The sequence below is a fragment of the Aptenodytes patagonicus genome, chromosome 2 (assembly GCF_965638725.1).
Source record: "Aptenodytes patagonicus chromosome 2, bAptPat1.pri.cur, whole genome shotgun sequence".
NCBI lineage: Eukaryota > Metazoa > Chordata > Aves > Sphenisciformes > Spheniscidae > Aptenodytes > Aptenodytes patagonicus.
Window position 1 is genome coordinate 78,177,049 of NC_134950.1, and position 11,317 is coordinate 78,188,365.

An 11,317-nucleotide genomic window follows, 5' to 3' on the forward strand; every position below is an offset into this window, starting at 1 on the left:
TCTTGCATGCTGGAGTACAGGAGTTTGCCTGCTCAGGAGAGAGGCGAGGGACCTCCTTCGCTCCTTACATCAGCAAGGAAAAACCTGTGTAAACCGTGAGGGGAAGGGATGGTCCCTGCCTCAGAAAAGGAGTCTTCCGATAAGCACTGCGAATCATATAAAACACAGTAACATGGCGGTCGTTAATTAAACCATTATGCAAAAAGGGGTTGCTTCAGCAATTTACTTGCATCGGGCATTTCTAAAATATATGCTGTCCCACCCAGATTTTTCATGAGCTGCCATCTCGGGACATGTCTCTATTACCAGCTGTGCAGGGGAGATAGCATTTGTCATGCGGCGAATCAGAAGCAGATGAGACGGAGACGATTCCTGCAAGGCAGCTTAAACAGGTTACGGTACCTCACGCTACACCACGAGCAAGCCTAATCGCAAGCAGAGCTTTGCATGAAGCAAAGCTTCAGGATCGCTGCTGCTTTATTCTTAGATGAACCATGCATCAGCCAGCACTCACCAGCTATCTCTCTCTCTCCGAACAATGTTTAATTTGTTGAATTGTTTCATATATCACAACCACAAGGGTGCTTTAAAGCTTGAAATGTATTATGTCACTAAGAAATGCATGCTCAGAGAGGGCGAACTCTCCTGCTGTTGCTGTCATCACTACGGTCGTTAAATAAGATGGTCAGAGTTTTAATTGTTTCCCTAATCATTGCATCATATCTTGTTTGGGTTAGAGCAAAATGCTTTACAGGCTAGTTGCCATTCCAAAAAGTGTCAGAAATTAATCATTTGCTGTCTCACCGTGGTCTGGGGACACTGACCCTAAGGAAAACAAACCACAAATCACCTCTCCATCAACACGCGAGGCTGCTGAGCTGTACGGTTCTCATTGCCCGTGTGCTCGTAGGAGAAGTGGGCCTGACACCACTGGCATTACTAGGGGAGTCCTCCACCTTGGAAAGACCCGTAAGCACACAACCCCAACATCTGCCCCTTGTCCTCTGCCCACCAGGGACTGAGGGCATGACAGAAAGAGGACCCAAAGAAAAGGCTAGTTTTCTTGAGGGCACTGCCTGAAAGCTGAAGATGAGACCATATTGTTTTCAGATGGTAGCTTTCCAGAGGCATGGGTTTTATCTGCCCAACTGCCTCAAAACGAGTCACTCTAAATCAGTCCCCTGGAATCCAGGCAATGTAAGCCTTTCCTGTCCCCAGCACATGCCAGCATTCACAGCTGCTGAGATGTGGGCATACTCCTGCATCCCAAAAATAAATCGTGACCATAGCCGATATACCCAGCCCTGCACCCGTGGCTGCAACTGTCTTAGAGGCCAGCTGTGGAGAACGCGAGGCACTTAGATGACGAGGAAATGCTGGCTATAGAAGGGAAGAGAACACAGCAAAATGCTTTTCATAACTTGTGAGTTGAGAAGCCAGGGAGACAATAGATACAAGTTAAGACAGAGCAAGAGCTGAGGCGGACAGAATAAAAGGGTTTTGGAGGGCAGAAAGCACTGATGCATTGAGCTATCTCCAAACCGTTGCCCATGTCTTATCTGGGTGGCTTTGATGGGGCTGCACTGAATTACGCCACCTGGAGGCTCTGACTTACGGGCTCAGGTTGGCTGAGAAGGTTTGTGCGATAATCTCTTAGTCCTTACAAGAGCCGAGAGAAGAATGGGAGAGTGGCACCTTGCTATAGCCAGGCAAAGTGCCAGGTAATGGCACTGGAGTGTCTCATCACCTGTAATGTAGAGGGTCTAGTGACTTCGATTGCTGAGTCATTGGAACTTAGGAAAAACAAAAAAGCAGCGAACAGTGATTTCAAATTATTTCAAACTATGAATGTGGTAAGAACTGCCTTGACTCTTGAAGAACATTTCAACTGCAGGAAAAAGAAATCATGCCCACAGCTCAGTATTCAGCCCTTTCTGTCCTTCTGATCCCAAGAGGTGGGATGACTGCCAGACTCCCATTTTATACTGGTAAGGGCTAAAGCTGCTCAGCACCTTGCAGAGGCAGCTCCTGTGGCTATTTATGAGGAACATTTGCATGTAGTGATGATCTTAACCACTAACTGAAAGAACGCTGCAGTCTGCCATAGTCCCAAATGCATCAGATAAAAATGGTAGTAAAAGAAGATGATTTGCTGGGACTGACTGTGTTTAAATACTCGGTTCTCCAACAGGAAGGAAATCTGCATAAAATACAGCTTATAAAAAAATAATATATCCTACAAGAATAACCTAGACACCTTTTGTAAAAGACAAATGGTTTAATTAGAAACAGATGCTGCTCAGTGTACATCCTCCTATCTTTACTACTGTGATTCTTGGAGCTGAGGGTTTGTGGTTATTATTTTTAATTTTCATTTTGGGTGGAAGATAACTGTTCGGAGAGGAAACAAAAGAAGTGAGGTCAGGGAATTTAAGAGAAGACATCACACAGCGGCTTCCCTCCTCCTCCCAGCCACGCAATAAATTAAGTAATAGCTCCTCTAAACTCAGTGTTCACCTTTCAGAGCTGGGGATGAGAGTTACATGGGCAAGACCACAGGAAACTCTGTCTCCCTATAAAGTAAAGAAAATGACAGGGCAGGTTGCAAAATGTTGACACAGGCAGTACCTTGCTGCTCAGAAAAAAAAGACATGGCCAAAATGTGCTGGACAGAGATCATCGACGGGACGATTAGTCAGTTTATGAACTGCCTGAAATCTAAAGGTTGTGTTCGATGCTGTGCCCCCTTTCACATGTGCCCTGTTGTCTGACTCCTCCCAGACCCGTTGTCTAACCACATAAAGTACTGGTTGGTTTTTTTCCCCCACACCTCGACTGTATAATGGGCAGCCAGTAAAAACTTCCTGAGAAAATAAACCAAATCTCCATTTCCAAATGGTGTAAGAACGTTTAAGCATAACAGAGGATCGTGAGAGAAGAATTTAATTTCACTGCATATGCTTAAATCCATAGCCTGTTTAAAACATGATTTTTAACCACAAAAGTAAACTTTAAAATATTTTTAAGTGGGAAGCCCCACATCCTAGTATTCTATGCACCAAAGGGCTGTGTCACTTGAGATGTGATGTGTAGAGTTATTTATACATTTGGAAATCAAGTATAGGTCAGGAAAAATGGAGCCATTCAAATTAACAGCAGCATCTGCCTATTTTTCCTGGGTATAAGTGACTATATTAGCACCGTGTGCTGTGAAGAAATTGGTCAGTTCACTGCTGCTCAAAGACTACAGCACCTTGTCTTATGTTTGGTATTGTCAATAACTTCGAGTTCACCCTTTCTGTACCTCAATTTGCCTACTAGAAAATCTGAAATAATTATACACAATTACTGCATACATTCAAGCAGTGGTAGAACTGTGATACTTAATAATATTTAGGGAAAGGCAATAAGCAAAAACCCCAGGGTCCAGCCATGCTGGCACTCCGCAGAGGATTTTATTTCATCCCTGTTGTCATTTACTCAGTCCACTTTCTGCCTTATCTGCCAGTCTCATACCTCTGCCAGCGCACGGCACCTCTCCCCTGCCAGCCCCAGATGGAGTCTGGGCGTACAGACTCGGCCACCCCTTTGCGTGCACGACGGCCACCCGTTGAGGTGCTGAGACCTGGCTGCCTCCTTTCCTTGCTGCAACCACCCACAAGGATTCCTCAAAATAATAAGATAATTACACTGAGAAGGAAAACTCTGGCAGAGCTGCTACCGTTTTACTATCCCCTAATAAAAGGACCATTCGGTGGTCAGCCACGTTGCCCCTCCCAGTGTGACTAGGTCAGTCCCCATCAGACCTAGCTTGTCTCTTTCTGCAGGCCCTGTTTTAGACAGGACCAGGTGAGCTTGCTGAGGTTTGGCTACTCATTTGGTTTTTCACTGGAAGTTTAAGAGTCTTGGACTCATCATGACCAGCATTGTAAGGGGCAGATAGGAACCAATTTGATGATAGAAAGGCTGACCACAAAAAAAAAAGCTGGCCTCTTGCACCTCTGGGTTTGCTTGGAGGATGCATAGCTTCTTTAGGCTCCTACTGACTTCACAAACAGGGCTTTTAAATGAGGTTCTTCCATGAGGGACCCGTTCACTGAAACACCTTAGCACCTGAGGATAACAAGTCAGGCTGATCAGCTCTATCTGACACAGAGAGACAGAAACAAGAGGGTAACGTTGCCCGTGCATAACATACGGTGCAGGCTGAAATGTAAGACAGCACAAAGCAGGAGGACATACTGTGAGTCGTATGTTCACATGTGACATAGGATTACATCACCGTAAACTGTTATTGCTTTCTTTTTTATAGTTCTGACAGATACAAAAATGAGTACACAGGACAACATGGGTCACTGAGTTTCTTTGCATTTGCACGGCATAGGTGTTCAGCTCTGAAATGTCCAAAGATTATCCATCTCCTCTTAGACCACCTGCAACACCCTAGAACAAGCACAGAAGTCTTTTATTTAAAACCTAAAATAAAAGCTCAGGTCCTGCAAAAGGCAGAACAAAGACCCAGATCATGAGGTTGAATTTCTAGCACAGATGCTCATCTTGGCTTCATTTCAGGAGGCTCTGACTCTACCATGCAATTAGGCAAACTCTTACCCGTCACGTCCCAGCACTGGAGCGCTACTGACTTGTGTCAGACATAGATGATGCTCTGACCCTGCAGTCCAGCAGCCGCCCTTGAACTGAACAAAACTAAAGCATGTCACTTTTCTTGTTCTCCCTGCTGTAGTTCTAGGAAAGATAAATTTTGAAGTGGACAAGAGTAAATAGCACCACTTCATTCTTGCTCTAGATCTGGTAGCCACTCTTTGCTTCTGTGCTAAGCAGCTGAAGTCTCATGGGATGGTTTCTGAGACACAGAAGCTGGGAGCTGAACACAGGAAACTGGACTGGCAGGCGGCTTGGGAGATTTTGTCCTTTCCTAAACTGGGACAACACTGGAGAATACAATAGACATCCTATTTCCCTTAGCAATAATCACGTTCCCATGTAGGGGCAAAACTATTCAGCCCTTCAGCATTCATACTTTATTCAGTCAGGAAACGTATTATTGCCTCATAAAATGGGACACCTGTCTCATTGTCCATTAAATATTAACAGCAGCACCATAGAAATGAACTGTAATAATTTTATTATCGTACTGTTCTGGGTAAATCTTATTGCAGTGTAGTGTGGATGTCAACAAACAGAAAGAAAGTATGAAAACATGAATTTTACATGTAAATTGCAGACCGATGTGATTTAGACACAACTGCATTCTTCTGGTACAGGTAACAGTATTGAGTGCTCCTTCATCCTCCAGTGCTGCGCTATAGAAATGGTAATGCTTATCGCTTCTGAAGTATCTTTTTTATCAGTAGATATCAAAGCACTTGTCTAGGACTGCAAAACGCCTCTGCAGCGTGCGTCTTGTGGAGCAGAGGAAACCAAGGTACAGACGGCACCTGGAGCCGGTTGCATCAGCCGCAAGAAAAGCGGTGCAGAGATAGGCCCGGCACCTGACACCCGCTCCCCGGCACCCTCTTTTATCCACTTAACGCTGCTTGCTATACAAGGGACAGCACGCCACGTCTGCCGGCAACTTATATCCCATGCAATCTCATTAGCTCTGCTGCCTGGCTCCTGACCTTTGTCGGCGCAGTACACCAAACTGGGGCTCCGAGAACCTTGCTTAAAAAAGCCACGTACGTTGCGCTTCCTCACTTCAGCCCGGGCAGGAAGCGGCAGTACAGAAATACCACGCCAAAGGCTATTCCTGCCGCTTTCCAAGCCTGACCCTCACATCTCTGTTCCTTGTGGATAAAGCTCCAGAAGCCTCCGGATCGGGCTGGGAGTCTCCAGGTTTCTTGGGGGCGTTCCAGTCGGTCCCGGTTTTAGCTGAGCTGGGAAATCTGCAAGAATAGCTTTTGTCCTACCGCTGCTTTATTCCTGTTTCCCAGCCTCGCTGAAACCAAGGAGGCACAGGCAACATTTTTGGTATCGCAGATGAATAACATTTTCCTGGAACGAATAAAAAGGTCAAATTCGGTTCCCATCACAACTCCTGTGCATTTGTAGCTCAGGGGCCCTTGCCTAGGTGCAGCCGCTTTATGCTCAAAAGCCAGCCTTTGCCTTTTCGCCCAATTTTAGTCCTTTATACAGTAATTTATTTAAAACTCCCAAGCAAATAAGTGGTCTATGCTAATTTTGTGGACCCAAATCAGTAATTAATGCCATAGACATGAAAGACAGAAAACCACTAAGACTCAGTTTTGGGGTTTCTTCATGTTTCTCAAACAATTCCAGAAAGCAAAGCTTTCAGACTAGCGTAGGGGGAGATATCCTGGGCCAGGTTAAACTGTCCTTAATGTGCTCTGCTCACTGCAGTGGTATCCAAATGGTGCAGTCTGGAATATGGTAAAAATTGAGCTGGGAAATGGTCACTTCAATTGAAATTTGTAAGTTCTTAAGCCTGTCAATAAAAGACAAGTTACCCCAAATACTTGGCAATGAAATCTTACCTATATAGGACCTTCATACACTCTCTTATATGCTATTTCCAAAAAAAAAAAAAAAAAAAATTAAAAAAAGGCACAACTTTCAGAAATAATTCAGAGAAGTCTTTATTTAATATTAGTTCTATTTTTCATGTGAATTAGCCTGTAATAAATTCAGACTTCTGTCATACTATGCATCTACTACACAGACCTTGAGGGGGAAAAGAAAAATTATGGTGAGTAAATTCTGGAAAGACAAAAGCTGCCTGCAGTAGGTTTTCCATACCTCATAACAGTCCTTAAAGGGAAGGAACATGTAACTGTCTAGTCTCTATTTCCTGCCTTGCTAAGGTTTATACCTGGGTATAGTCCCAGACTAAACAGTGTGTGGGAATTGGAGGGAAAGAGGGAATTCTACCGTTAAGGAAGGACATGTTTTGTAGAGATTTGGTGGGGGGAGTTAACAACACTTGGTGTTTGAAGCTGAGCAGGGACTTGTCAGAGTCAGTTCCAGGACAGACATTCAAGAGATTTTTGCAATTATAGGTGCCTGATAAATGCTGTTTGGGACTATCCCAGGAGCTGGCTGAATGATGAGGAGAAGATTTACAAATGTATGTGTGAATAAATATCCTTGCAGCTGCTTATAGGGTAGTAGCTTTTGTTACTTGAGCTGTTTGTAGGGTCACAGTATTTGTTCCTTTAAAATATTTATCTGATCTGAAATTGCAAGAGGTGGTTGGTTTACTGGCTTCTTTTTTTTTGCTAATTGCTCTTGAATGTTATCCTCTTAAACTTTTTCAGTCATCTAGTCCAGGTGCCACAATTATGCAGTATAACCCAGCACGATAAAGCCAGTAAATAACCAGAGCAAACAACCTGCAAAGTAACTATGGGCAGACATACTACTCACCCAAACCAGCTAGCAAATTTTTGCAACAAATGAAATTTACAGGCAAAAGTAGGAAAGATTTCATGACTGATGTACAGTCCAGAGAAAAGAGAGAATGTCACAGAAGTTTATGCAATGCTGGCTTCAATGTTCTTAGTAACGTTTCTTCCAATATATGTTATTTATACACTATTTATTGAACTTGGCCTTAAAGTAGAACAAGAACACATCAACTACATTCTGTACCTTACAGAATTTATATTCTGTCATTAAAAAACAGTATTAATGGATACTACAGTGTTTCAGATCATAAAGTTCAATTCTGGATTAATGAGGAGCATGTATCAATGTTATATTATACTTGAATAGACAAATTTTAAAGGATTTTCTTTCTGCACAAGATCAGTGTTACATTTAATGCCACAAAGGCCTCACAGACAGGTCAAAAATGAACTTCTTTAATTTCTGAAAAAGCTGTTGCTCAGTAAGTTATTTATGCAGTTAGGAAGACAAAAAATGGAGAATATGGATCTGAGTTCTATGTAACTGTTCTGTGGTTGAAAAATGTAAACAAATAAAAAAATAGAAGCAATAATCCCGTTCGGTTGTGTCTAATGGCAGATAATGTCGGTGATAAGTACTGTAATATGTTCTGCCTTCTTATCTGGAAAGACCACAAATAATGACTAACTACAGATAAAAATAACAATTCCCTTTGCAGACTCGCTTTTTCCCCTCCAACTATGTGTGGACTCTGTGAACAAGAGCCCTGTGATGATGATGACTTCTGAGTAACTTATGTGTTGTCTTGGAATACATTTTTAATTTATGACTGTGTTGATTACCCTGGCTGAAGGGGAAAAAGCTCGGAGCTCCCAAACCCCCACCTCCTCTGCTTTTTCATCCTCCGACGTTTTATTTTCCCAGCAGTCCAGCTGTACTCTCCTCATACTGTATGTATTGCCAGGATTATCTTCAGCCATGTGAACTATAAACACGGCTTGCTGCAGCCCAGCGAACGGAGTGGCAGAGGGCCAAGAAGGAAAATCATCCTCTTCGTCTGAGAGGCGTCTGGAAAACAGACCCAGGAAGGGTCTTTCCCTCACTCTGCTGGAAGACCTCTGACACCAAAATGGCAAAGTAAAGCCCCAAAATAACACAGCGGTTGTTTCTAGGTGATGGGATACTGCCGGGTAATCATGACGACCACACGGATTTCTTCTTCTTTTTTTTTTTTTAAAGTTATGAGGGAAAGAAAGACTTGGCCCCATTTCCCACCGGAGGTAGGCATGTTCTTCAGCAACGCATTTTCAGAGACCAAAAAGCAGAACTCGGGGCACTCAGTTTCCAATCGCTATGAATTTGGGTAACGCAGTTCCTCCATGTCTCAGGTTCCCCACATGTAAACATGGAAAGCAAATCCTCCCACTGGTTTGTAACGTGTCCTTTTAGCTGTAATGTCCAGTGCTGAGCTTACTGCTATGGAGAAGTATTTTATTTTACTGAAGTCTGTCTGAAGAGTAAGGATAAGGTCCACAAAGGATTGAAATCATCCCTGTGGAAAACGAACTCCCTTTAAAATTATTGGGTAGTAGAGGCCAAAGTGGGAATTAAGAACATAAAGAGTTCTCTGTATCTGTGCCTGTGGGGCTACTGATATAACAAGGCGTACAAGCGCTAGTCCCTAATTAAGAGACAATAGTTTTCTGCTTAATGGGCAGCACCAGATGGCATCAACGGAGGTGCCTCTTTTACCTTTATTTAGCCATTCTTCAAAAAATGCTTATTTCAGGCTGTGGTGAAATTCTCTTCCGAAGGGTATCACCTATAAACGTATGCTCCCTCCACGAATTCCTCAAGTGCCTGGGAAGCGGCATTCAGAATAGAGCAGTTTATCAACCTTAACGGGAGCTGTCTTCAACGCTCAAACCATATTTTTGCTTCCTTATGTCACATGCACTTACTTTACAGTTTGGTGAAGGAGGGAGCAGGGCTTCATCTCCAGCCCCGGTTACTGATGTGCTGCACAGCCATGCCGACGCTGGAGTCAGCAGTGTCGGAGCACACGTGGGAGTCCTCTCTCCAACAACCCCTGGCATGTTTAATCTAACTTTAGGCTAGATTAAAGGCCAAACTTTGCTTCCGCCTTTTTTTGACTCGGAGAGCCGATGTCCTTGGGCAAGCAAGCTATTATGTTTTATTTCATCAGTTAGTGGAAAGCAGCTGTACTGCTTAGCATAATTAACAAGGAGGTCAGACAGTAATGCTTTGTATACAATAGTGTTATATGCAGCACTAAGGCAAGTAATTGCCCATAAAAACAGTATCTTGTAAAAAGGGAGGGGAAAATCCACCTCCCTTGAAGAAAAAATTAGGAACGCAGTACTTCCTTTTAGTCATCGCTAAAAACATCCCCCTTCAGGTCCTTCAAGGCCAGAAAATCATTTACCAAAAATATTCGGGAAGTAATCCACAGTAACATTCACTACCGTTTACTGAAAATTTGCAACTGACTGTTGCAAATATACATGAAAAATATCCATGTAAAAGGAAGGCAATTGCACACAGTGCTGTATTTACTACCCATCCTGGTGTGTCCAAAGGTAATTTAAAAGATAATGCAAGCTGATGTTCCCAATAGTTTCCTGTAAGTTCTGTTGTGGAAGAGTTTTGTTCAGCTTTTCTTTGACTGCAAAATAATACATTTCTACAAACAGGTGGGAGAAAAGCCATTGGCATATGCTTATTCCTGATAAAATGTCCACTTCGCTCCTGCTGAAGCCAACCAAGGCAAGAGCAGGAGGCACGCTTTCAGAAATACTGAGCAGGCTAACCCAACGCTAGCTCACACCGAGTCATTCATCAGGAAACTGAGAGTGCTAGAGAAAATGGCAGGAAGAATGGAATCCCTCTCAAGCTAAGTTTCATTATCTAATTTGTCTTCAATCTTTTTTGACAGAAATGCAGGGTAGCTTCTGAAGAACACGAAGGTGTTAAAACTGAGGACATATGAGCATCTGTCTGATTCACTCCACTGAAGAGATGATATTCAGGTCCAACGAAAGCCCTCTGGCTCGCTACCCTGAGCATCTTTTTTTACAGTAATGATAGACCATAACATAAAGCGTTTCTCAGACGTCCCTTTACTTAAGAAAGCTGTTCCTGTCTTTGCTGTAAACCAGTGACACCTGAAGACTGTTCTGCCAGACTTTCTCATGCTGACTAGTAACCTGCTCACGCACAAAGGTATTCAACAGAACTGGAGGATGCCAGGATCACAATACGCATTATGTAGGTTACAGCACGTATACAAAACTTCTGTATGGAACCTTGCTCTGTGTGAACGCTGTGGACCAAATGCCAGGCAGCACCTTACTCCAGTTACAGTTTCACTAGTTTTGGTGAGGATGTTCCCAGTGCAATATCGATCAGTGCAGCCGATGTGAAAAGATCTGGTCCTGTATAAAAATGTTAGGGCCCCATATGAGAAGGTATATTAATACATGAATTCCCCTGGAACAGTCCATTTTATGCATGTTGTTTGCATGTATCAGATGGTACTAATTGCACATGAACCAAGGTGTCTAAAAGTAGAGGACTCTAGTCTTGTGTAGTCTGTAGGGGAGGTCGTCCCATCCCAAGGTCCTCATTGACTACAGAGGCAATTTAGACAATCATTTTGGATTAGACACCTAACCTTTGCTTGGCCAAACCTGGTTGAGATAAATCCCTTCCATCCTGTCAGTAATATTTAACACACACACACACAAAAAAAACACCAAACCAATTTACATATGCATTTATATATATTTTAATATATTTATGTTATATATATCGTAGATATCTATCAGCATTAATGAAATCCATATAACAAGCTATTTCCTATGTAGTATACTACTGCAAATACGGATATACCTGGCAAAACTTGCAACAC